Genomic DNA, 26,775 nt, shown 5'->3' with positions numbered 1-26,775 from the left:
GTCTGGGCTTTGTGCTTTTGATGATACATACTTTTGAGGGCAGTTGGGGACCAATGAGCGTTTGTGAACCAAGAGTGAAAAATAGGAGCCGTTCTCTGTGAAGATGCATCCTACACATGTGGGGTAGGATGAATAGATGGTCTGAGTGATAGTTAGAGAAATGAATAGGATGGAGAGCCTAAGCTAGCATAGAAACACTGACAATTAAACATAGGGAAGAGATGAAAAAGAAATTGTAGACATGTGGTCTATGGACCTTCATGTGTGAATTTATACAACCAAGGTTTATCTGACCTCTGCCAAGTGACAGGCGACCAGACAGATGGTAAGAATTACAGAGCAAAATGCTAAAGTTCAGACATTCATCAAAACAGTCTGGTGAGAATGACTGTAAGATAGAAAATCAAAATATCTGTGGTAAGGGGTGTAATAAAACAAGCAGAAGATAGACTTGGCCAATGATTGGATAGCATTAAAGAACCTTCAAACCTGAAACCCATGGGTGCTATTACTAGACAGAGGGAAAGTCAGTAGGAGGAGGGGGTTTGGGAGGAGAGTGGCGATGGTAATTGAGGGAGCTGTGAGTTTGATTTTGGACATCTTGTTTGATAGATAAGCCTTAAAAACAAATACTGCATTTAATTATAGTAGTTATCTTGGTTTTTTGGTTTTTTATAAATTTATTTATTGTATTTATTAGTTTTTTGGCTGCATTGGGTCTTCATTGCTGCGTGCGGGCTTTCTCTAGTTGTGGCGAGCAGGAGCTGCTCTTTGTTGCGGTGCGTGGGCTTCTCTTTATGGTGGCTTCTCTTGTTGCAGAGCATGGGCTGTAGGTGCGCGGGCTGCAGTAGTTGTGGCACACGGGCTTAGTTGCTCCGTGGCATGTGGGATCTTCCAGGACCAGGGCTCGAACCTATGTTCCCTACGTTGGCAGGCGGATTCTTAACCACTGCGCCACCAGGGAAGTCCCTATAGTAGTTATCTTACTCATAATGTAATTTATTTTAGAAGGTCACATTACTACATGAAACTTCCTAGCATCTTAGCATTTATTTTACTACTCTCTGTATTTTGTTTCCTCTGTAATATTTGTATATAGCAATTAGAATATGTGAGAACTTGACATGTATTTTCCTTTTGAAGTACAACTTTTTTAGTGTGATCAAAAAGAAGTTTAACTTTCATTACTGGAGTCTGATAATTCTAAAATTTAATAGTTTTTAACTAGGGAACTTTTGTACTCTGCTCTTGGCATTAATATATGATAAAAATAAATTCAGTACAAAGGAAAAAAGTATATATTTAGCTGAATTTATGAGAAAACCACTTTTGTAGCTTACCCGATTAGCTAGGGACAGAAGTATTTTGTATTGCCTTTTTTATCTGGATAACTGGCAGAATTTTCTATTACTGTCATCCTGAAATGATAATAATTGTAATGATTACGATAGCAGCCTCAGCAATGAACATTTTTGGTACTTTATGTTTATAATTGTTGGGGAAATAAAACCAATCCTGCCCCCTAAAAGACCCCTCTATACCTATATAGAAGCAAGAGAGAAAACAGTTTATTACAGAGTAAGGATGTAAGGTGACATGAAAGCGACTACAGAGTCTGGACAATTTCACACATATTTATACAGTAATGTAGAATAAAAAACAATTCCAACTTCTTTATCTCTTTGAGAGATAAACAGATTCATCTGTGATGTCTCCTGTTCGTCTTGTGAAAGAAAGCCCTGAGCTAATTCTGGAGGCATGCATTTACAGTTTGAAGGGTCAGAAGTCCCAGTCTTACATGGAAAAATCAACAGGTTTGTCCTCTTATCACACCTATATATTTTCAAAAGATGCCCTGAGGAGGGGATGGTGGGGAGGCAGCCACCTCTCTCCTCAAAGAAAATTAATTCTTTTATCCTTATAGAGTGTACCTTTTGCACACATTATGGCATTTAATTATCAAATACTGCCAGACACATATAATTTCTGTTATGTCTCAGTTTTCTGAATGAGGAATGTTAAGCTTAGAGAGGTCAAGAAATATTTTTAAAGTTGTATAACTAATAGCATAGGATTATTCCAGTTCACTCTTTCGGGCCTCTCACTGTTGTGGCCTCTCGTGTTGCAGAACACAGGCCCCGGATGCACAGGCTCAGCGTCCATGGCTCACGGGCCCAGCCGCTCCGCGGCATGTGGGATCTTCCCGGACCGGGGCACGAACCCATGTCCCCTGCATCGGCAGGCAGACTCTCAACCACTGTGCCACCAGGGAAGCCCCAGTTCACTCTTTATCTCACATTCTTATTTCTAAGATGAATCATTGTAGAAACTTGTTTTTGGATGCTCCATGGAGAAGTAATGATGAGGAAACAATTATTTTTATTGTCTTGTCTTGGGTTTCTATGTACACATAAGCCTTGTGTTATAAGTAAGCAGGCTATTGGACACAGTCTGGTCCAATTGTTATGTATAGTAACTACATCATGGAATTATTTTGGGAATTAAAGGAGATAACTAATGTAAAGACACTTGCACCGCACTTGGTGTTTAATAAATGATAGTAGTCACTTAAGATTACGGAAACTTATTCTATTCCAGGAAAAGGAAAATGATGAAGACAATTAGAGGGTTTTTTTTGTGGGGGGAGGGGGGTGAAAATCATTTATTAACAATTACATGAAGTAAGTTATTAATTAAATTACATTGTCTAATATTTTGACAATTGGGGGTTTTAATGGAAAGAATGCTGTCATGAGATTCAAAAGATTATTCATCCATCCATTCATTGATTCATTCATTCAACGAGCATTTAAAACCATCACTCTGGACGTCTTTCTGCTTGGGCACACTTCAGGAAAATGAAGATAACCAGAGGCTGTGTCTCCCCTCACATATGATACCAAACTCTTTCTTGATATAGATCAGACTGGGGCTAGATGCTCTGCAAACATTAACTTCTTTAATCGTATCAGTTTTCATGTAATGTAAATACTATACCTGACCCTGTTGTCCCTATGAGAAAACTAAGGCTCAGAGATTATGTCCAAACCACCCAACTTGTAAGTGACACACCTGCATTTGAACTTATGTTTTTCTGGCTGCAAAACTCATTCTCTTAACCACAGTATTATTCCACCTATTGCCCAACTGTGGAAAGTACTATGATGAAGGTTAGTGCCATACAAGTGCTAACAGAAAGGAGTATGTGGCAACAAGGTAGGGGTGGCCATCTAGGAAGGCCTTAGCAGATACACTTTTTCTTTAGCAGATAGAATTTTTCTCTATAATAAGTATTTCAAGGAATGGTTTGGGGAATTAAAGGAGATTAACTAATACACAGAAACTTGCACTGTATTAGGTGCTTAATATATATGATAGCAATCACTCACAATCCCTCATCCACCAATTTAAGTCTCAATACTGCTCTGGATTTTCTTTCCTTTTCTTTCTTATTCTTACTTCTTTGATTGTTTCATAAACAGTCTGTGAGTATACATGCTACCTCTCCTTTCACTTTACCTACAACTTTGGGAGATTTCTAATCAAAGATCCATAGACAGTTTTTCCAACATCTGATCTTCAATGTGAATACACTGGGGTTCATAACAATTGGGATAGGAAATGGTGGAGATATTCCTTTAAACTTTAGAAAACACGATCATGTTTTCTGGCACAATTTTCTTTTTTAAACTTACAGAGAGAAAGGGGCTTGGTGGGAGGGCGGTCTTGAGAGCTTTTCATTTTTAAAAGTGAGGGTACCATTTGTAGCTAGGGAACTTGCTTCTTTCTCTACGCAGACTTCATTCATAGGTTTCCCTGAATGTGTTGTAGAGAAGAATAAGTAAATTAGAGCCAGAGAAAAGAAAGGGTAGAGTTTATAATCAGGTCTACAAAGGAGTCTGTGGGTCAATATCTGAGTCAAAACATCAAAATATACTAAAGATATTCAAACTTTGTGACCTGTAGAAAAAGGTTTTCACTGTTTGGTCCTGAATGCATGTCTATGTATAATTTTATCCTGCAGCCTGATTCTGTACTTTTAAATTGCATGCAAAACTTACTGCAACAAAGCCTCTTTGTTTCAAAGCCTTTTTGAAAACTATTGCTTTATCTATGACAGAATCACTGATATCTCATACCTCTTAGTAAGAGCTAACTATAGGATTGTAAAGTTTAGCCTTGTATAATAAATATTAAGGACAGCAATCCACATTTTACTATAGCTAATATAATGATTTGTGGAACAAACCTGAGGTAGATTTTGAAAGGAGAATAAGAAATTAACTTTGATTGATGCTATCAATGTCTTCCAACCTTGTCTAATAACAGTCACTCCTATTAGTTAAAAAAATAAGAAAAAGAATGAAAAATTACATATAGTGCTTTTCTAATAGCTGGAAAGAAGTTTTCAAAATTTAGAAAATCCCAGAAGCCATGACTTTATTAGAGAATGCTACACCTGTATATCCTCTCTCTAGAAATTGCTTTAAGCAAGTAGGAAATTTAAAGGTGATGACTAATTTTTTTTTTTTTACTGTAGCTAATGAGGTCCCAAGGGATGACTATTACCCATACCAGGAAGGAGACATGTGCTTCTCTTACCACCTGCAAAATAGAGAATATCAGGAATCTTCTTTGCCTTTATTTTTTCTCTGTCATTCTTCACAGTGGAGAGTGGGGAAAAAAGGCTCAAAAATGCAATTTTTTTTTCCTGTTTATTTTTTTATTACAAATCCCCACGACATCTTTCCCAAGTTCTTCTCTTAAGGTTTCCTTAGAGCTTAGAATTTTAACCTGTTAATTTAGCATTGTTTCTTCTTGACCCCAAGACTTAGTTTTCTTAGTGAACCATCCTCTCTTAAAATTTATATGATAGTTTTCAACTATGATATAGTTGAAACTATTTCAAGAGAAATAGCAGTGATGGGACTCACATGATATTATTAGTAACTTTTATTTTAAATAGATTTTAAGTATTTGAGTTTTGGGGAATTATCAGTGAGAAGCAAATTATGCATTACTGGACGTGTGATAGAAAATTAGATTTGTAATCTGGCAAATATTTTCATTATGCTTTCTCCATCCTAGAATAGTTCTGATTATCCAATGAAATTATCCACAGTGCATTACATGATCCTTGCAAACTCAACATGGTCTCTGCACCCACATCTAACCTTTTAGAAACTAAATGGATCCCTTACTGATTTAACAATAAGAGAGGGGAAATTCAGTAGATAGTTAAAATATAAAATATACTTCTGACCAAACTTACATGAACAATTTTGGTAGAGAATTCTGGGTTGTGTCACTGTTACTGGTGCATGTCAGATATATTTTTTGTTGCTTATCCACTCCATGTTACCTAAGTTAGAAAGAAAAGGGGATTCCATTAAATGATACAATATACTATTTTTTTTAACAATATACTCATTTTTTATTGCCTGGCAGCATAGAGAAGTGGGAGCCATACAGACTTTGGCATTGCATAGATTTCCCTTGGAATCTCAGCCCTGTACCTCCACTGTAGTTTCTTCATCTGTCTACTGAAGGGCTGAGAACCTGACTTGCATGTTGTTTTATTTCAAAGTTCAATGGATAGAGTAACAGAAGATGTTAATAAAATATTACACATTTGTTTTAAAATACATATTCACGAATAAAACATTTAGACTTTCTAGAATCACTTGTATTACCAATGTATTATTAATAAATTATGTATTCATTTAAATATATATTCATGAGAGAAATTTCCAAAAATACAAAAATTATAAAGAAAAAGGAAGAGTCCTGCTATTTTCTACTCTCAGCCCCCTGTACTCCTAATGGATAATTTTTGTTAACAGTTTGTTATGTACTTTTCCAGCGAGATAGATAGATGAATGATAGATTGTAGATATATCCCTTTTTAAAAAAATGGTAACTAAGATTTTGAATGTAGGTGTTTTTCATTTTTATCATTATTTTGAATTAGTAATTGTAAAGAACATTTTGCCAGTGATTTGCTGAAGTTGTCATTGTTTTCATATTGTTTTTATACGAGTTGTTGTATGCCATGTTGTATGCCAGCTTTTACTACCAAAGACCTAACAATTTACAGACCAGAGCAGAGTGGGATAGGATTGACCACACACGTCTTTTGGAAACCGTTGATTAGTTGTGGCAGAGTCTCTGCAGGAATGACAATGAAATACTCATTTTAACGTTATAGATACTGAAAGGCAGGCTAAGCCCAATTAAAGACTAGCTCTTAAAATATTGGTCTGCAAATGTCTACAGAGCTGAAATATGTAAATTAGAGATTCACTGGAGTCTGCTAGCCAAAAGTGAAAACGAAAGTGCTTACAGCTCACTAATTAATGCCACATGTCCAATTTGATGGCAGAAAAAAGGAGCCACCCAGGCCTATCAGAGAAAACAGTGGCCTGGGGGTCAAGAGAGCTGAGTCCCCAACAGTAAACAAGCCTGTCCTTTGTCATCAATGTAACCATTTAAAATAGGGGTCATAGTTACCACCCTGTTTTCTTCCCAGAATTGTGGTGGCAATAAAATGAGGAAAATAAATAGATCAAATTCCACAAAAACCATGATAATCCTATAATTTATTGCTAAACTGCTAATGTTCAGATATCTATAATGTTTATATATTTTACTAAATTTTAATGAGTTTCTATCAGGTCAAGCTCTTCGAGGAGCCATTAGTGGACCAGTGTTGGTCTGCAAACTGTTACTGGTCCATGGTGAGTAATGGATTTGGAACAGAGTAATTGTATGTCTGTGGAATTTAATCACAAAGAAATGGGTTTGTATTTTCTACGTTTCTAGTTTTTTAATTTAACAAATTATTTGTTCATGAGAGACTGGAAATAAAAGGATCCAATTCTTTATCACAGAGAAGCATAATACTCGGGCACAGGAGCTGTGGTAGATAGCAACAGAGAGTGAAAATGACCTAGTCCCTGCTCTCTCAGAGCTTGGGGTCCTGGGGGAGAACCACATATTAATCAGATAACTCTACGTGATTGTTATTTGTACGCAACCACTCTCCTCCTCTCTTCTCCCCTCCTCTTTATCTCCCCGCCCTCCCCTCTCCTGCCTTCCCCTCCCTGCCCCTTCTACACCCATTCATCTCTCCTCTCCTCCCTCTCCTCCCCTGCCATGACTTGCTCTCCCTACTGTCCCCCTTCATCTTTCATTTGTTTTTCACTTTCTCTGATTCTTATATCTGAGAAACTTTATTCAGTAGAATCAATTAGTGTCTTATTATCAATCATAGTCAGCAAAACCAGAACTATTTCAATATCCTGATTCTTGAAGAGTATTATATCCTCTTTCTGATTACCAAGGAGCATGTGCCTACCTCCCTTTATTTCTTCCTCCTTTCCTTCCTTCCTTTCATCCATCTACTGGGCGATTTATTTAGAACTTGTTGAGCCACTGCTATGCGGCAAGCATTGTGCCTTGGATCCCACTATAGTCTTACCTCCTATTCCCTCTTCCCACCCCTAAAAGGAAAAATAAGCAAAAGTAATAAGAGAATTGAAATTCAGGATTCTGTAGATATTTAACCTGGGCATGAACTGTCTTAATAACAGTTGTAAATAATAGCTTAAGTGATATGCATGTTGAATAAATGTAAAATGTTGTCCTGGTTTAATTCATTAATTTATTTTACGTTGTTATGTCACTATATTTACTATTACAGATTGGTTATTATACCTTGATGCCTGTAAGAAAAAGGTATATTTTTTGGGAAAAAATGTTTAAATAGAGTAAAATAAAAAATCTATGTCTTGTTTTATTTGGTCCAAAAAGTAAAGCTCAATTCATATCTACAAAGCACTCAAGCATTTTGTCGGAAAAATTGAGAGATAGAGGATAGTATCCTTTAAACAGAAAGTGTTTCTCTGCCTTCAGAGACAATCATGTCTAGCACGGTTTCTTTTTTTTTTTTTTAATATTTATTTATTTAGGCTACGAAGGGTCTTAGTTGCAGCATGTGGGATCTTTAGTTGCAGCATGTGGGCTTCTTAGTTGTGGCATGCATGTGGGATCTAGTTCCCCGACTAGGGTTCGAACCCAGGCCCCCTACATTGAGAGCACAGAGTCTTACCCACTGGACCACAAGGTAAATCCCAGCATGGTTTCTTTTCATGGCTGGGGTTTGCAGCATCACCAGAAGAATTAGGTGACATGAGATCATCTCCTGGAGAGGTATGGGGTGGAAAGGAAAAGACAAGGGCCGTGCAGTCAGCTGCCCCGAGTGTGAATCAGGCCTTGGCACCTATGGGACCTTGAGGAAGTCATTTAATCAAGATCCCAGAATATGCCCCTGTGACATTAGATTACCTGGGCCTGCTTTGAGGAATAGATATAACAGAGTAAGTACCCAGCACATAATTTTTAATTATTTTTCATGGTACATAGAAGGCACTAATTAAACAGTAAATATATTTGCATCAGTTACTTCAAATAATGAGGGCAGAAGGGAGATGTCAGTGTTTTTAAGAATGATGTGTCACAATAAGGGAGACAGTGATTTAAGGAATCCAAGAACAGAAAGTATGGAACAGCCAGGCTGTGAATTAACTTTGATCTTACTGAGTTATATATAGAGTTATCATATAATCTGTTGCCCAAACAGGAACACATTTGAAAGTCGAATGGGGGCACAATTAGTAATTATGATGACACCATGTGAGGCCAACCTGCCACATAGTCCCTCTATTACGTACCTTTTCTCTGTGTCCCTCTGTCCTCACGCTCTGGCTTCCTCTGCTCAATTCAGCTTGAACATGGACCCTGGTTACCTCTTCAGCCCAGTGTTTCCTTGTGACTTTGCTTCAGCTGTGACTGCTAACCCAGTTAGGAGTTTGGGCTTCTGAGATTTTATTATGCACATGGATAGACTGGGAGTCTTGTTAAAATGTAGATTCTGATCCAGTAGGTTTGGGGTAAGACCTGACATTCCGTGTTTCTGACAGGTTCACAGATGATTTTGATGCTACTCATCACTAGCCCACACACTGAGGAGAGTGGAGTTAGCTCAAATTCTGAGATGGAACCTTTTTGACCTAAATCACCTTTCTGGTTTGACCACACTGGTTGTGGTTTTGACCTTTTATGGTTTGATGGTTCTTTGGTCAGGTGCCTGCCTTGGCAGTATTGACCTTAGAGGTAATGTGGCTACCAAGACAGTAGGCTGTTGGCAGGTTTATTTGTTCCAGAAGGGAGTATGGAGAGGATGTCCATACACTAAAATGATGTATTCAGTGTAATTAATTGTCCTGTTTAGTTTCTTTGAATGGAGAGCCACTGAGAAAGGATCATGAAAATGTGCCATCAGCAATGAACACCCCACTAAACTGGGCATTCAAAGCTCAGTAAATGTTTCTTCTCTGGCTGAAATCAAGAAACTAGGGCTTTCAAACCAGAATCCACTGCACTTTAGCTAAAGGGCAATTTTATAGATGGCCATGGTTAAGTAATTTTGGTATAGTAGCATGGGGTTCGGGGGAGGGGAGTATATTTTGAGCAACTCTTGGCTAATTAGAAATAATCACTTTGTAAACAGCTCTTATTTGGGTATAATTCAGAGAGTTTAAGTGGATACAATCAGTACAGAGACTTAAAGATATTATTTTTTAATGGTCAACCAAGACAGATGTTTTATTTTTGATTTGAGGAGAGTTCAGTGATTTATCATGATAGAAACAGTATTAATCAAAATGAACATATATAACTTCTATAAAAAGAATATTTATTACCTGAGAATCCTTTTAATTCTTAGTCGTTTTTTTCTCAAACTCACTTGGACATTACTTTTTGACAGTCCTTTTACTGTAATAAATAAAACCCCAAATGTTTTCTCTTCTTCCATTGACTTTTAAAAAATATCATATTTCTTCTTGGTGACTTGTTATATATACTACTTTATGCAAAGGAATGTTAAAGCAAGGTCCATAAACATTTGGGAAAATGACTTACATGTGTGAAAAATTAGTGTATGATATAATATAAAATTTTTGAACTAGGAAAAGCAAGAATTGAGAAAATAGAATCAATGTGGTTTGGAATCAATGTAATTCTTGAGGCATTTGCTGAATATACGCTCCACAGAAATCATGATGCTAGCTTCAGGGCACACAGCAAAGAAAAATGTTTAGCCTTTCATTGTTTGTGATTTAGTAGATTTGGGCATCAGAGCAAGAGGAAGAGGTTATGTTCTTAGAGGGTATTTCTCCAACTTCAGTACCCCCTACACGAACCCTAATGACGATCACTTGATCACTTTATTTCACCAGGTTCCTGACACCTCCCAGGGTATTTCTTCCTAATCCCATGATTCCTGGCCTCAGTGCCCTTCACCAAGTACCTCTTCTCCTGCCTACTGGCTGTCTCCCTGTTGTAGAGCTTGTTCCAATTTGCCTTTATCTTGTCTTCCTCCTTAGTTTGCTTTCTTTATATTCTACTCTCCCCATACTCAAGCCATCTCTAAAGCCTACCTTCCTTGAGAGCTAATAGAGCATAGTGGTTTCCAAGGGCTGGTTGTGACATCTGCCATTAAGTACCAGCTTTGTCATTCATTAACTATGCTACCTTTAGAGAATCACAGGATCTTTTCAAGACTCAACTATTTTCACTTTGGTAAAATGGGGCAAACAATGCCTATGAATTTTCCTTCACTGGGTCCCTATAAAGTATAAATTAGGTCAGTTATGAAAATTACCTTTTTTTTTTTTTTTTTCCTGATCTGGACATCATCTTCCAAAATAAAGCAATTGACCTCAGCAGAGAAAAAGACCCTGGCTAGTTGTTGGTTCCCTGGGAGGTTAGCCTGGAATGCCAGTTCCAGCTCTTGGTTTGAGAGATGAACCTATTAGGCTCCACCCCAGACAGAGAGCAGGACCTCTGTTACCCTCCAACCATTTTTTTAAACCAGTTGACCTTGTTTCAAACATTGTTACATGGTCGTTGGTAGGGATGGGCCTGGGAGAGCCTTTCTCTAGAGGAGGACTTAGGGCAGGATGACTGCCCTGGTTTTGCCCAGGCTGCTCAATTAGAGTCAGCTCCTCAGCCACCCACAACTTGGAAGAGTTTGCTTGGTTTCAAAGTCAGTTCTTTGAGGGCTTTCACGGTTTCCTTGAACTATGATCCTCCTTTTTCCCAAAATCGGTGCTAAGACTAACCTTTGGTTATTTAATTCAGGATTAACAAAATTAAAGCTTTAAACTGACTCAGGTATACCGAGTGTACTCAGGACTTTGAGTGTAAAGTAGAAATGTACAATGTGGAAACAACACCTCTGTCTTTACTCTTTGTTAAGTTCCTGCAGTTAATACAACCAAAGCAAGTACTATGTCTGCTGTTGAAAATGTCTCACCATTTTATCCTGGGTGGTGACAAGTGTCTGAAGGCTTTATGGACTGATGATGAACACTCTAGGATCCTGCTGTTATTAAAGTTGAACAGTTTATTATTTATAAATATCCCTGACTTATAGTTTACTCTCTACATTGCAACCACAGCGTTTGCTACTTTTGCAGAGTTTATTTTAGAGTTGGGCGGGTAGGTCTTTCTCCCCTTCTCCCCATTTCTTTTGTATTTACTCACAGTACTATTCAACCTTGCACCTGGTGGCATATGCACATGTTGTACACTTACTGAATACTCATTCATAGCAATGAAGCCATTCATGGTCATCCAGGTTTCATACTCTTTCCAATGAGTGTGACCATTGGCCCTCATCTATCCTTTGCCCAGGCTCTGGTGATCTGGGGTGATGGGTGTGATGGTGGGAATATAAGTGGTATCAGAGCTTTACCCTGTTGAGGTGGCTGCAGGGCCCCTGGCTTCATGGTGCTTTGCATAGATCTTAACTGTGGTCTGAGTGCAACTCCTTTATTTTTTTAAATTGAGATATAATTGACATACAACCTTATGTTAGTTTTAGGTGTACAGCATAATGATTTGATAGATGTATAGGTCGTGAAATGCTAACCACAGTAAGTCTAGTTAATATCCGTTACCGCACATAGTTACAAATTTCAGTTTTCTTGTGTGAAAATCACTTTTTAAATAGAAAAGTAACAAACATGCTACTGTTCTCCTTCAACAAGAGGACTTTAATTTTCTGTATCCTTTAAATACTGGTGTTAATGTCGGTTTTCTTTGATCTCATATAATTGTAAGTTCTTTGATTTTTTCTACTTAGAATTTTAGCAAGTTTTCTAAAATAATATCATTTGACATCATTCAGCTCTGAATGTCAAATAGAATTGTCTTTGGTTATAAATATCATGTCATTGGTCAGCCAGTACTCTGCTAATCATGGTGATATTGAAAGGTCATCTGCATTTATAAAAACATCATGGCTGTTCAGTTTATGCTAATTACAAGAAGCCTAGGCAGAATGCCTTTGTTAAGTGAGGGGAAGGTGAGAGCAGGCTATTCACTGTGATTCCTGATTTTATGAAGTACTGCAAAATGGGTAACCTTAGATGACACCTTTTAATTTGGTAGTGTCTCTAAGAGCCTCCTAAAGCGAAAGTTAAGTCTCTTCTTTCCCCACGTAGCACTACTTTTTCAGGCACTTCTCAATACCTAGACTTGTGTTTCCTCCTGAGATGTAGCAGTACAATTTAGATAGAAATTTGGTCTGAAATTAGGAAATCAGTTTCTAATCCTATGTTTGTCACCATCGAGGTGACTTGAGCAAATAAGTTCTTTATCTTCACCAAGATCTTTAAAATAGGAAAACTGATAATCTTATTTTATGCCCAGATCTGTTTTGAATATTGTAAAGGAAATGACTACCAAAAGGATTTGTGTAATTAAGATGTTTAATGATTCAAAACAATTGGCATTACTCAGATGAATCTTTTTGTTTAAGTCAGAGTAATTTAGTATTTATTAGAAAGATACCAATACTTTGACAAGCATCTAAAAAATAATGCTTTATAATTGCCACCAAAACTCTTAGTGACCTTGAATCCTTCAAGATGGCCAATAAGTTCATTAATACCACTGTTATGGACGATGATGGATTTCAACCCCAGAGGTAGAAATAGTAAAGAAAGCTCGGGGAAAACTTCTTGGATATCAGATAATGAATTGGCATTATGAAGGAAAAAAGTCACAAAATATTGACTATAAGAACATCACAGGTGCTAGAAAACAGAAGTCTTGAGGCCAAAGTAAAGCGAATTATATCAGTTGTGATCCAATCTGGAAAATGTTGTTCATTCCATGTCATTCATTAGAAAAATTTAATACAAGGCACTCTTTGCAATGTGTGATGCAATGCAGGAATTAATAACAGAAGGAAGCCTCTGCTAGAGCTAGAGGTGGAAAAGCTGGGGAGGAGTTGGCATTACTAGAGGCCAAGAGCCAGAGCTACTTGCTGGGAAACAGACACACAGAAGATGCTCCCTGGCAGGAAGACGCTTCCTGGCAGGAGCTGAGACATGGAGAAGATGCCCCCTGAGTTGGAGACAGAGAGGTCTCCTGAATTAGAGAGGGTGTATGTGTGGGATGGGGAGTGGGGAATACCCAGGCATTTTCTCTTTCTCCCCTCCTGTCTCTGCCAGTATCTCCCATTGTTTAAACCAAGTCATAAGACAATAGTCAAGGAAACCTGGGAAATTGTTTGCAAAGAAAGGGAGAAGAATGGATCTGAGAACAAAACAGCAAATGACCCTTATGTAAGAGGAAGGAGGGTGTGGAGAACCTTTCAGAATTCTTAATGTAGGATTTGCTTATTAAGTCCAAGAAGTGCTTGGTGGCTCAAGTTTCTTGAAGTTTCAGGATGTTGGCATGAGAGTTTCAGCTTCCTTGTTGAGTGGTCCTGGCTCACCCACTGCAGGAGGGAGAGGGACTTTTTTGAGGGTTAGGAGAAAACATCACAGATCATGTACTCTAATCATTCACCTCCAGGTTACTCTGAAAACCTGGGAATGAGTTAGGTCTAGATGACTGCAGGATTTCTTTTCTTCATCTGCTTGCTAATGGCTGAAAATACCACGAGAAAAGCCTTTCATTCCACAATTAGAGATAAAAGGTTTAAATTACAAGTGCCTAGCTGAAGTAGCATTTTCCTGTGGGGGAATTTCAGTCAAGGGATAATCAATCAGTCAATCTGTCAATCTGTTTCTCAGTAAAGTGACTTACAGAGAGCCAGTGTGCACACAGATAGCTTGTGGATTTGCCATGAAGATGGGAAAAAGAACATGAGGGACACTGAGAACAAATTTGGAAGATGTTGACAATTTTTCCTAGAATGATACTCTTTACCTACTATTCAAGCAAAAATTGACAATGATTTCAGCACATGTGAACCCATAGTTGGTACACAGTTCTGCTCTATGGGTAAAGATTCTTGATTTTGTAAACATACGCTTGACCTTGGTAAAGACCTTCTTGCCTAGGAGTTTCTTAATCAAGGTAATCAAAGTGATCCTTTTTCCCAAAAATAACATCTTTAGTTCTTCAGTATGTATTGAAATAAGCTCTTTGGGCAAAATCATATCCTTTAAGGAGTCTTTTAAAAAGTGGGCCCAGAACTGGCTCTTATTTATTAGTTTTCATCAAGGGAGAGAATATTTGGCTGGCCTCTTTTTCTGACAATTTCCTAGAGATTTGTTAAATGGCATTAAAATATACTTAGATTCTGTCTTACTGAGCTCAGATTTGAGAGCTGTCAGTCATATTCCGTTCTCTTAGTATCAACACTTACCTCCCACAATTGCATATTCAACCAGTTAGTTGTCGGATATGATCTACGTTAATTTCTCACATGCAGCCCCGTAAGAGAATTGCTTCTAGATTCTAGGATTTCTTCTTACCCCCGACCAAGATAAATGAAACCAAGTCTTCAGATTTTTATTGGGTTAGAGGTTTTTAGTGCCCAAGGGAACCTGTATTGTTAACAATCTACCTAGGAAATTCTGAAGCAATTAAAATTTGAGAAACACTGATACACACCAATCATTGAAATATACTTGAATAATTTTGAGTGGTATTACCTATCTTAATACACCATAGACATTCCTTGATGCTTTTCACTGTATTCATTTTATATTGCTATGTAATAAATTACCACAAGCTTAACAGCTCTGTAGGTCAAGAGTCGAAGCAAGTTCAACTAGGTTCTAAGCTCCGGGTATCATAAAGGCTAAAATCAAGGTGTCAGCCCGTGTAACATCTTATCAGGAGACTCTGGTAAAGAATCCACTTCAGAGCTTATTCAAGTTGTAGGCAGAGGTTACTTCCTTGTGGTTGTAGGACTGAGGTCCCTGTTTCTTTGTCAGCTGTCAGCCCTGCCCCTTAACACTGCTTGCATTCTCTTATGTGACCTCCTCCATCTTCAAGCCATCAGTGGCACAGTGAGAAACCTTTTGTGCTTTGGATCTCTCTAACTTCCTTTTCTGCCACTAACTGGAGAGAGCTCTGTGCTTTTAACTGTTCATGTAATTGATCAAGCCCAGTCAGGTAATCTCCCTATTAAACATCCTCTGTACCATATGACATACCATAATCACAGGAGTAATATCTCATCATATTTATAGGTTCTAAGAATTAGGGTGTGGAATCTTGTGGGGAGGGGCACTTTTAGATTCTTCCTACCAGTGTCTAATGCAGTAACACAATATTTATTAATAAATAAATAGTTCACGAACATATAAAGAGAAGTAAAAAGACTCACAGTTTATTTAAACAGACACTAAATAGATATGTGGTTGTGATCTCCTGTGATTGTCCAATTCAACAAATAGTTATTGTATAATCACCATGTGCTAATCACAGATTGATAAAGGAATAAGAACTAGAACTTGCCCTCCAATAGCTTACATTTCATAATTAAACACCTCTAGAGAGAAACTTATTTGATGTTTTGATAATTTTGTCAGAGTGACTTCTCATATACTTCACAAAAAACTGATCTGTATAACTTCTAATCTTTAATCTTCTGACAGGTAATAAAAACACATTAAAATGTTCAAATATTGGATTAAATTATATCTCTCGCTATAACCCCTGAAAGTGTTCTCTTTTCAAATTTAGCATCCTCTAGTTCTATGACTATTTTTTATTACATGACTTCGAGCCCTTTTAACATGTACTTTGTATTTTTAACTGAACCCAGTCAAGTCACTTAACATTTCTGTTCCTCAGATTTTTCAGAAGTAAAACAAATATTATGCATTAGTTAAGCTTTCTTTTTTCAAGTTAAAAATTGTCTTTGGCTAAATTAAGCAAAAACAGTACAAAAAAATGGGAATCTATGGAAGGGGCACTGGAATTTCTCACAAAATTTCATAAAGGAGTTGGTTGCCTAATAATCTGGAAAGACAAGAACTAAAGGCAGATCTAATTTTTTTTAAATGATGGGAACTCCATCGACCATAATTGTTATACTTTCTTTCTAAAGATTAACACAAAAAGACCTAGTTCCAATGACTCCCTTTTTCTCTGTCTCAAAGCTCCAAATTTTTCCAGGGTGGCAAGTGATCATGCTTCCTGGAGCCTACACTTGTGTATTAGGAGGGGATTGTATGAACTAGGTTTCTGTCCCTATGGGTGCCTAATACATAGCATCATTTTTCTGCTAACACACAGACACACAAACGCACACACACACACACACACACACACATCACACCATCACACATCATGCAACTTTCTTATACATCCAAAGATAATTCTACTGAAAACTTACCACCTATTTCACTTAAACCACAAACAGCCTCATTTTCCCCAAATATAACTAAATCTAAGTCCTGTCCAGCTATTGCACAGAGAAACAGAGGTGATGTTAAGAAGCCCCACTTTCTGAGGCCAGATCACCAAATAATATTCTTACCTCTTTTAGTTCCGTAATAATTGAAATTATACAGTTAATGGACTAATTAGTATATTTGAGTACCGCTACTACCCCCTGTATACAACAGTGGAAATAAAACTTAAGAAAATGAGGCATCTGTTTTTAATCCTCAGACACTTGACAGCTGACGGCAAACAAAGAAATCTAGGTAAATATTGCATTAGTTGCAATATTTCTGTGCCTTATTCCAAAGCCATAGCTAGTAGTTATGATGAACCAGCTCCACTACTCCTTCCAGATTTTCTTTTCTTTCACTAGCAATTAAACGACTCAGGGTATTTGCCAGGTGGGGCGTCATGTCAGGAAATGAGATTTGTCTCTGCCTGCAAAGATTGCTTTGACAATATTTTTCTTCCTGCAGAGCATAATGAGAAATGCTTCAGGTGTTCTTGTGGACACTCTTTCCAACCCATTTTGGTTTTCGGACATCTTATTCCCCAGGTACTCAGGATCAATGATGGCAGGCAATACATAGCTCTTCTGTTTCTCTCTTCCCATAGTGGCCTGCGTGGTGTGAAATGGTCAGTTGTCTAGCTCATTTCTTGGAAGTATCCTTCCCACAGGCCAACAGAACCTACAGCTGTAGAGAAGAATTGTGAGAAGTGTCACTTCCATCTTTGGAAATCCTTGTTTTCCAGACTGATATTGTGGCTAAGAGAGGTAACCCCAAGTATCAGTAGCTGGTTTAGAACATGACCACATCCTGAAAGGCAACCCCTCAGGCTCAGGTAATATCTCTCAGGGCATCACAGCTGTTTTTTTTAAATGTTTTTCTTTTTTATTGCCTTCTTTCTTTTCTTTTTAAAAATTTATTTATTTACTTACTTACTTTGGCCATGATGCACAGCATGCAGGGTCTTAGTTCCCTGACCAGGGATTGAACCCATGTCCCCTGTGGTGGAAGTATGGAGTCTTAACCGCTGTACCACCAGGAAAGTCCCCTACCACAGCTATTTTTTAAAGTTTTTAATAGTTCATTCCACTATTTTTTCCATTATTTTTTAAGGTCTGTAATTTGTTAGGGATGGAGTAGGTAAAAAGAGCAATGACTCCAAGGGAAATCTTCCAGTTGCTTCATTTCTTTTACTGTGATGTGATTTCATTGATTAAATTTAATGTGTGGGGGGATAAAAGGTAGCATATAAAACATTCTGAGGTTCATATATAGTTGTGTTAGAGAAAGAATGGGCAAGAAATACAGGACCAAGTAAAAGTAAGTGTCCATCTACTGAGGACAAGTAACTATCCCCTCTAATTAAAGGCATCAAATACAAGTGCTCTGCCACAGAGAAGTTAGCAAGCTTCTCAGATTTTTGTACTTTATCAAGATCTTAAGATTGGGTACTTTGTTGGCAAACTGGGTACTCAGATCAACATGGTGGTGGAAGCCCCCAGTGCCTGCCCATGTGTATCCTCTACCCCCACTTTAATTGCCACGCAATTCATGATCCCCTGAGCAAACCTAGGTTTGGCAGGTAGGATGATTGATGTCCACAGGAAAAGTCACTCTGTACACTTGATTATGAAGTTCAACTCCTATGCTAGTGGGGTTTTGTTGGAAATTAACATGGATATGAACATTTTAAGCCCTTAGCCTATTGTGAAGGATCTGTCAAATATCATCCTTCCTCCAACTTCTCTTTAAAAATACTCCAAACTGTTCTTTTTCACGTCTCTATACCATTTGGCTGCTGCCAAAGAAATGGTGTAAAAAATAACTGTAGATTATCTTTGTTCTAAGGAGAATATACAACTAGACTTACTGCTCAAAGTCTTGCCCATTTAGTGGGTTTTCTTCTATATTTGGGTCTCTCCATGAAAGGACTGTACCTTTGCAGCGTTTCACAGAGTTATGGAAACCAGGCTGACATTTTTCGTTCTCAGATTTTATAAAGAACTTCTTTTAAGACACTTAGGCAGAGATGTAAGAAACAACTATTGTGTGACAGTTTTCAGCAACCTGCTCACACGCCGCTGGGGCTGAACAGACTCATTTCTATATATTGCACTTCTACCTGATGAGGAAGGACTACTGAGCATGCCTAAATACAATGTTTAGTGGACCAAGTGTGCTCAGTTCATGATGTCCAACTGGAAAAGAGTTAGGAGCTCTTATCAAAAGGCAAAGTCACTCAAGGAAAAATACATTGCCTTACACTAAAACCTTGGTTGTCCTGACAAAAATTCTCCTGTTAGGGATTACCGCCGGCTCCATACGCAATCCTGGTCTGCTACAGATACCTGATTCATTTTGTCTTCATGAAGGCCAAGTGGAAAATCCCCTTTCAGACGAAACCTACTAGGTGATGTGCCGCCTTCTTATTGGTAAAGAAGTCAAGTTTTAACAACATATCCTTCACTTTGGAGTGGGTGTATAGCATATAGTTATGCTCTAGAACACTAGATTCCCCCTCATCGAGAATGCAGGCCCTTGTATTTTAGAGTTATCATCCATCCCTTATCATCATGTCTTACCAAGGCAGACATGGCTATACCATTTTTGCTCCCCAGAAATTTGAGTATGGTTTCATCATATGTAGAACTGTGGTGGTTTCTAGTAGGATTTGGTTTGGCAGTTAAAGTCCCCTGTGAACTAGATTGTGGTACAGAACCGGAGAATTAATATGATCCTGGGACATGGCAGTGAGTGAAAGCAAATGGCTTGTTGTGACCTGGTGGACAGGAACTCAGAAGGATGCATTAGGCAGACTAATGGCTGATTTGTTCAAGCTAGTGAAGGAATCGGATCCAAAAAGCTTAACAGACAAAATAGAAGTATGGCTACTTATGTCTTATCACTGTGAGCCAGGGGCACTTCCCAGAGAGGGGAGCTTCTGTGAGGTAGAAAGACCCGACAGTGCTTGCTGTAAGGATAAATTTGAAGATAGCCAAAGTCCTATCCAGCTCCATGACACTTGCTTCAAATAGTAAGCTTGTTATAGTTGGTCTTCTTTTTCTTTTTTTTTTTTTTTCATTGCTTTTCAGCTTTTCAGGATAAAGTACTTCCTGACTTATTACTGGCAAGGCAAAAAAACCCTCCTGAGTTGTTGTTTGTCTAAATGCCAAATTAGGGGAAACTCCTTTTGGATTGCATTAATTTTAGCTTTAATTAGAATATTTCTTTTCAGAATCACTTAGCCCAAATCTGTCACCTTTTTTTCATTTAACTTAGTTTTCAGTTTAAGATAATTCATGGTAAAGCCCTGAGTTGCTCCTTTTATAAATTTTCAAATCACTTTCTAATAGAATGGCTTTATTATAATACTACATGACATTGTTTCTTGTTTCTATTGCCTATTTATTTATTTATTTATTTTTGCGGTACGTGGGCCTCCCACTGCTGTGGCCTCTCCTGTTACCGAGCACACACAGGCTCCGGACGCACAGGCTCAGCGGCCATGGCTCACAGGCCCAGCCGCTCCGCGGCATGTGGGATCTTCCCAGACTGGGGCACGAACCCGTGTCCCCTGCATCGGCAGGCGGACTCTCAACCACTGCGCCACCAGGGAAGCCCCTCTATTGCCCATTTAATGTATTTTCTTGAGCATTTCTCTCCAGTGGTTAGCTGTCAGTTTTCATGGAAAACATTGAACTTCTATATTATAATTGTCTTAGATTTACTTTAAATTTAATGATATTTTATCATCATATATACTGCTTGTTGTATGAGACAGAACATAAAAGACCCACAGTACCAATTGTTTTGGTTTTAAGTTATAGCAGTAAATAACTTCTTGAATGAGTTGATAATACTATATGAATGTCTTATTCAGCTGCATTAGTTCATTTTGCTATCTATGACATCATTTGTCTTATTATCAAATTTATATAAATGACATCAACTTTGTATAAAGCACTCTATATATACACACATGTATATATGTATACATATACATCCATACCTATATAATTTTCACTTACCTCTAACTGAAAGTTAACATTTTATTGTATTATAAATGTAGTCAGTAAAACACAGTATTCACAGTAACTGCGACTTCATCAGCAAAATAAGAGATATTTTCAAATTACATTGTAATTATTAAAAATGTTAATGCCTATCATTTTCTATAAAATGTCTAGTTCTTTGAAACCCTAACCAAGCTAATGGTAAGCATGAAAATAGTAGTTTATAACTTATTTAGACAATTAAGAAACCATTCATAAGTTATTACATTAATAGCCATTTCAAAAAATAGGTCCTCTTAGAACTGGGAGAATGCTTTGTTATCAGTCAGTTGACAGTGGCTCTGAGGTGGGAACAGAGATAGACTTTAATAGACTAGCCTCACATAGTCAGTAGGCTTCTCCAAGTACCTACCCTGGGAGAACGAACCGTTAATGATTTTATGTGATCCAGAAAAAGGAATATAGAGTAAAAGGTCCACAACTTTACTGAAATATACAGTTTCCTGTCTTAGTATGTAGAATTGTAGAATATACTCAATTCCCTGTCCTCTTCCAGCTCTTTCCTGCCTGTGTTTCTTTTTCTTTTATACTCTCTGAAGTAGAATAACCTCCACCATCACCATCATATATCTCACCTCTTTCAAATTGCACCTCTTGTAACCTGCCTTCTCTGATATCTTCCTCATCCCCAGCGATGTATAGGCAACTTTTCTTTCTCCTAAGAACCTAGTTTATTCATTGTGCCTTATATGAAGCTCATGTAGGATAGATACTGTTTTCTGCCTTGCATTGTAATTCTTTTGTTATAGTCTAAGAACAATTTCCACGTGGAGTCTCTATGAACTCACAATCTCAAGAAGAGTGTCTAGCACATAATAGGTATTTGGTTAAAATTTGTAAAGAAAGTAATATAAAGAATATACATTATTTCCTCATTGGTAGATCAGAATTAGCCTTATTTAATTATTGTGCTGAGCTTAAGTTATGTGCTTTGGAACCCGTAGCTTATCTCAGTGCCATCACTATCCTGCTCCTTTAATTAGAGCCCATTCTTCCAATGGCAAGGGCTGAATTAAGAGCTCCCAAACAAAGATAACACCCTTCCGTATAATTAATTTACTGGAAAACTGAATCTCCTTGTTACTTTCTTACTCTCAGTATTGGTTTGATCATTTTAAAATCAATGTCCTATAACCTTTCAGCAGTAGTCATGCATGCATATGCAACACACGTATGACTTTATCTGCATCAGTAAACTTCTCCTTAGTCTGAATGTTTTGACTTCAAAATGTAGTCAAAGGACTAGAGATGGGAGACTATGTTGCATTTTGGGGCAAACAATAAATCGTTTTTTGGACCTTATAAGCATCTGACCTGCATTTTAGGATAAAATGTCCAAGTATTAATCTTAAAACGAAGATGATATATATATTTTTCCTATTCATTTTTCCCAAGGCACTTGGCCTAAAGGCCATAACGAAGAGCTACTGAAAGTGAGTACAAAAGTAGGTCAGGTGCTTTGGGAGATTTCAAATATATATCACATATATTTATACACAGAAATAGAGATATACATATACATGCATACATATATAGAGAAAATAGATATATGTATGTATACATAGAGAGAGAAAGATGGATATACATATTGTGTATATTAATAGATACACTTAAATACACACACCACACACTGTTATAGGTTAATTCTTTTTATATAAGGAGGACTGACCATTGACTCTGGTGCTGATGAAACGACTTCACACAAAATGCTGGTGGGGATGTTAGGAATAATTTAAACAAACGGTATTTCTAGGGTCTGTACTAATTGGTGGAGGGAATGGGGAGTAGGGAAGGAGAAAGAAGTAAACAAATAGGCTGCCACTCGTGGTTAGTGTGATAGACAAGAGCCAAGCTCACTTGGACAGCCCCCTTGGCAACACTAAATTCATCCCATCAAAACTAACCTCAGCACAAACACAACCCAAATATTCAACTGCCCTCCTGATGTCACTAGATTCCACACTACCTGTCATCATATTTCACATTCTCCTCTGTTGCTAGGTACACTGGGCACCTTAATTTCCAAAGCTCCAGGTGCTGTTTTTCCTTGGGACTCAAGTACAGAGTTTTTGGTTCCAATTCTATGGTACCCAGGCTGAAATTTGAGAGAAACACCATCGATCAGGGCCTGTGAACCTAAAGGTCATATCTACAGATCTAAACACTACATGTGTAGCAGCCCGGTACCCATATGCCAGCAGCCACTCAGGATGGAGCAAACTCTGTTGGGTAAGGAAGCAGATTTCCCATGTAAAGCAGTAAACTGATGTGAATTGTTATGATAAACAGGAGTCTTAGATTTGTGGTTTATAATTCTGAAAAAGTATCTTTAAGGAAGAGAGAATAAAAGCCATTAACGTGGTTTTACAAAGCTAGACAATAAAAAATCATTACGGTATCCTCAGTGCCTGCTCACCTCTTTATATTTTTCTAAAACAGACGTCAAAAACTTTGTTTTAAATTTTGATTTATGAAACAGTGGCACGTGAGATTATCAGTTCTTTTACCATTTACAAGATAAAATATGTGGATATGTATTTGTTTCAAATGAGTGAATAATTAATTTGTTCTTCATGAAACGTACTGATTTACTCAGGAATGAAATATGTAAAGCTGTTGAATTTAGTTACCTTGGTAACATCTGGAGTGAACCACTCCGTCTAAAAATATTTTCTCCTTTATTGTTTATTCTTTATACAAAAATTATAAATACATGACTTTTATTAAAGACTCTCCTGATAAATGATGTTTCTCTTACCTGAAAAATGAATAAACGGTATACTATTTACTAATATGTATGATGATATCAGGTTAAAGAAACAGATATAGCTTGTTTAATTTTTAACTATAATTGACATTGGATTTGTTTCATGCTAATGTAGATTTAGTTTTTAAATGTATCTTTAGCGTTATATTTTTTAACATATTGATAAACTTTTCTTACATGAAACTTTTATTATTTTTTAAAGGATTCTAGTTCACAAATGTTAAATCACAGTTTTCTTCATGAATTAAATAATTGGACTTGAATGTGTCCATTATACTCTTCTTTGGATTTTCTTGGAAAGAAATAATCAGAAATGACCTTTCATACTTTAGCATAACCATATGACTTAGCATAAAAGAACGTCCATAAAATTCCAAATTAGTTATACGTTATTCCCCTAATTTTGTTTTTCAAACCTTGATACTTCCTTGTTAAAAGAATGTTATCAGTTTCTCAAATTAATAGCCATGGAAACTGCTACGTCGTATTTCTTATGGCCAGTTTCCTAAATTCTCTTGTCTTCTCTCCAAATGAGGTCTTTTCTTGAACGGGTACATAAACAGAGTAATTTAAAAAGTAGAATCTTGCGCTGTGAACACGTTTTAATTTTCTCACAAAATAGGTTCTGAAAATTGTTTAAAAATACTATTTTGCTGATAAGGACACTGAATGCCCTTTGTTTTCATTTTTTTACTGGAGCAAGGAACCTGGGCTTTGTTCTGGACCCTTGTCTATCTATTACCAATCTTAACTGTTCTTTTTTTTTTTTCATTTTTATTGGAGTATAGTTGATTTACAAGGTTGTGTTAGTTTCAGGTGTACAGCAAAGTGTTTCAGTTATACATATACATATATTCATTTTTTTCAGATTCTTTTCCCATTTAGGTTATTACAGAATATTAAGTAGAGTTCCCTGTGCTGTACAGTAGGTCCTTGTTGGTTACCTATTTTATATATAGTAGAGTGTGTATGTTAATCCCGATCTCCTGACTTATCCCTCCTCCCTACGTTTCCCCTTTGGTAACCATGAGTTTGTTTTTGATTTCTTTTCCATTCTTAAGATTTTTTTTTAGTCATCCACTCTTATTCTGCACTGCTGCTGTTTTAGTTTGAGCTTTCAGCAATGCTGACTTAGATGGCTTCTACATCTCCTCACTGGTCTCCCCAACTTCCATTTTGTCACCTTCATACTATTCTCATCCAAGACAGAGTCATCTCTTTGAAGCATATTTTTTTCACATCACTTCCCACAGTAAATTAAAATTACTTCTGTTGACACTCAAGGTAAAATCCAAGCTCTCTGATACACAAAACACTTATCTTCCTCCCTTTTTAGGTCTTCCTTTCTTCTGTCTCTCTTTTGCACTCAGCTCTCTACTCTTATTCCTCATGTGCCCTGCATGTTCTTGCCTCTGTGACTTTGCACCTGTCGATGTCTAGGTGCGGAATGCTCTTCCGCAACTCTTCACCTGGTTAAAGCTTTGGAATTCAGCCACCTTCTATAGAAACCTTCTCTGATGCCTTTATCCCTTGTTCTGGATTCCTTGTTCCTTTTTTACTCTGTAGTTTAGTTGAATGTTTATTTTTCTGTCTCTTTAAATTATCTGTGAACTCATTGACTCATTGAAGCTGCAGGGGTCTCTATTGGCCAAATATTTAACCCCCTTTTGGCCAAAAATAGGCACTCAGTAAATGTTTGTTGAATAAATGAATGAAGAAGTGAGCTGTACTACTCCTTCAGAAGGTAAACATTATTTCTGTGAATTTAATTGATTAGAAGGCATCAAATATTTCATTACACCTTACAAAAGGAAAGCATATTTGAGAATAGCAGAAATCAAACAAAAAAGTCACAAAAAATCACTGAATATTATTACTTTTGCTCACTGAAATTTACATGGTTTCATCAATAGCCCTGCCCTAAAGGAAACAGTTTAATACTTTTGTCCATCATAATCCTTTAAAATTAATAGTAAATTCTTATCATAAATGTAAAGAGGAAATTAAGAGAAACAGAATTGTATTTTTTACGTAAATTTTATTTCTCACTCTGAGTACACTGTTATTGATATATTTTCTTCTAAACAAGCTTATTATGTATTTTAAAGCCAGAAAAGTTTTCCTAATTCTGCTTCTTCTCCTTTTTCCCTTTTTTCTACAGTTTTTGCATTTTTGTTATAGAAAAATTATATATACATTTAATTGTATATTATAAATGATACATTTTATAATACATTATAAATTATACCTAGAGTAGTCAATAGAGAATATTACAAAATCCAGTGCCACACTGTTAAGAGGACATCAGTATTAACATTTTGGACTACAACTTTTCAGTCTTTTTGTTCTTGTGTTTATGTGTTTTCTTTTTACGAAATCGGGATCATATTGACCACACCTTTCTGTAGCTAGTTTTTTCCAGTCAGTGCCCCATGACTCACATTTTCTTGTGTATTTAAAATAGAATATTGATTAATTCCATAATCTAAACGTTCCAACATATGTTAAGCCAAATTTTTATTTTTGATAATTTATATCATTTCTAAATCTTGTATTATAAACAACACTGATTTAACTGTCTTTTTACCTGCACAGGGATGCATGCAATGATTAAATTCCTTAGGCTTACTAGTCTTCGTAATGACTGGAGCAAAGTTTCTGAGCACTTTTAATGTTTCAGATGCATGTTAAACACCCATAGCTTGTACCAATATATACCCCACTAGCAAGGTGGAAGATGCTTTCATCAGAGAATTTTCACCAAATCTGGTTGTTCTCCCTGGAAAAACGAAAACTACTTGCAAGATAATTGGCAAATATCTTGTTCTCGCTTTTTTTTTTTTAATTTACTTTTCTCTGAGATTGCATTTGAGATTGAACTGTTTTCTTTGTTTCATCTTATTATTTTACCTTCTAATTATTTTACTTCACTTCTTGTGCCTAAATTTGCCTACTAGATTAAAAGTAATCATGGCTACTTCACAAGTTTATTGCTAAGGATAAACTACACATTATATGTAAAATTAGGTAGCACAATGCCAAGCACACAATTGGAGCTCAATAAATGCTAGTTGAGTCTATTCTCTAGAGAATGGACTTGAGGATATGGGGAGGGGGAAGGGTAAGCTGGGACAACGTGAGAGAGTGGCATGGACATATACAC

The 26,775-nt window shown here is 37.0% G+C and overlaps 1 protein-coding gene across 1 annotated transcript in view; it reads left to right on the top strand.

Moving 5' to 3' along the window:
* Positions 1 to 26,775, top strand: part of NOL4 (nucleolar protein 4) — a 292,288-nt gene that overhangs the window by 82,262 nt on the left and 183,251 nt on the right. The gene's annotated exons all lie outside the window — the stretch shown is intronic.

Source organism: Delphinapterus leucas, chromosome 14, assembly GCF_059928025.1.
Source record: "Delphinapterus leucas isolate spDelLeu-1000000601 "Yukka" chromosome 14, BTC_Dleu_Yukka2, whole genome shotgun sequence".
Lineage (NCBI taxonomy): Eukaryota > Metazoa > Chordata > Mammalia > Artiodactyla > Monodontidae > Delphinapterus > Delphinapterus leucas.
Note: the sequence above shows the minus strand (reverse complement) of the source record. Positions and strands in the feature narration are given on the sequence as shown.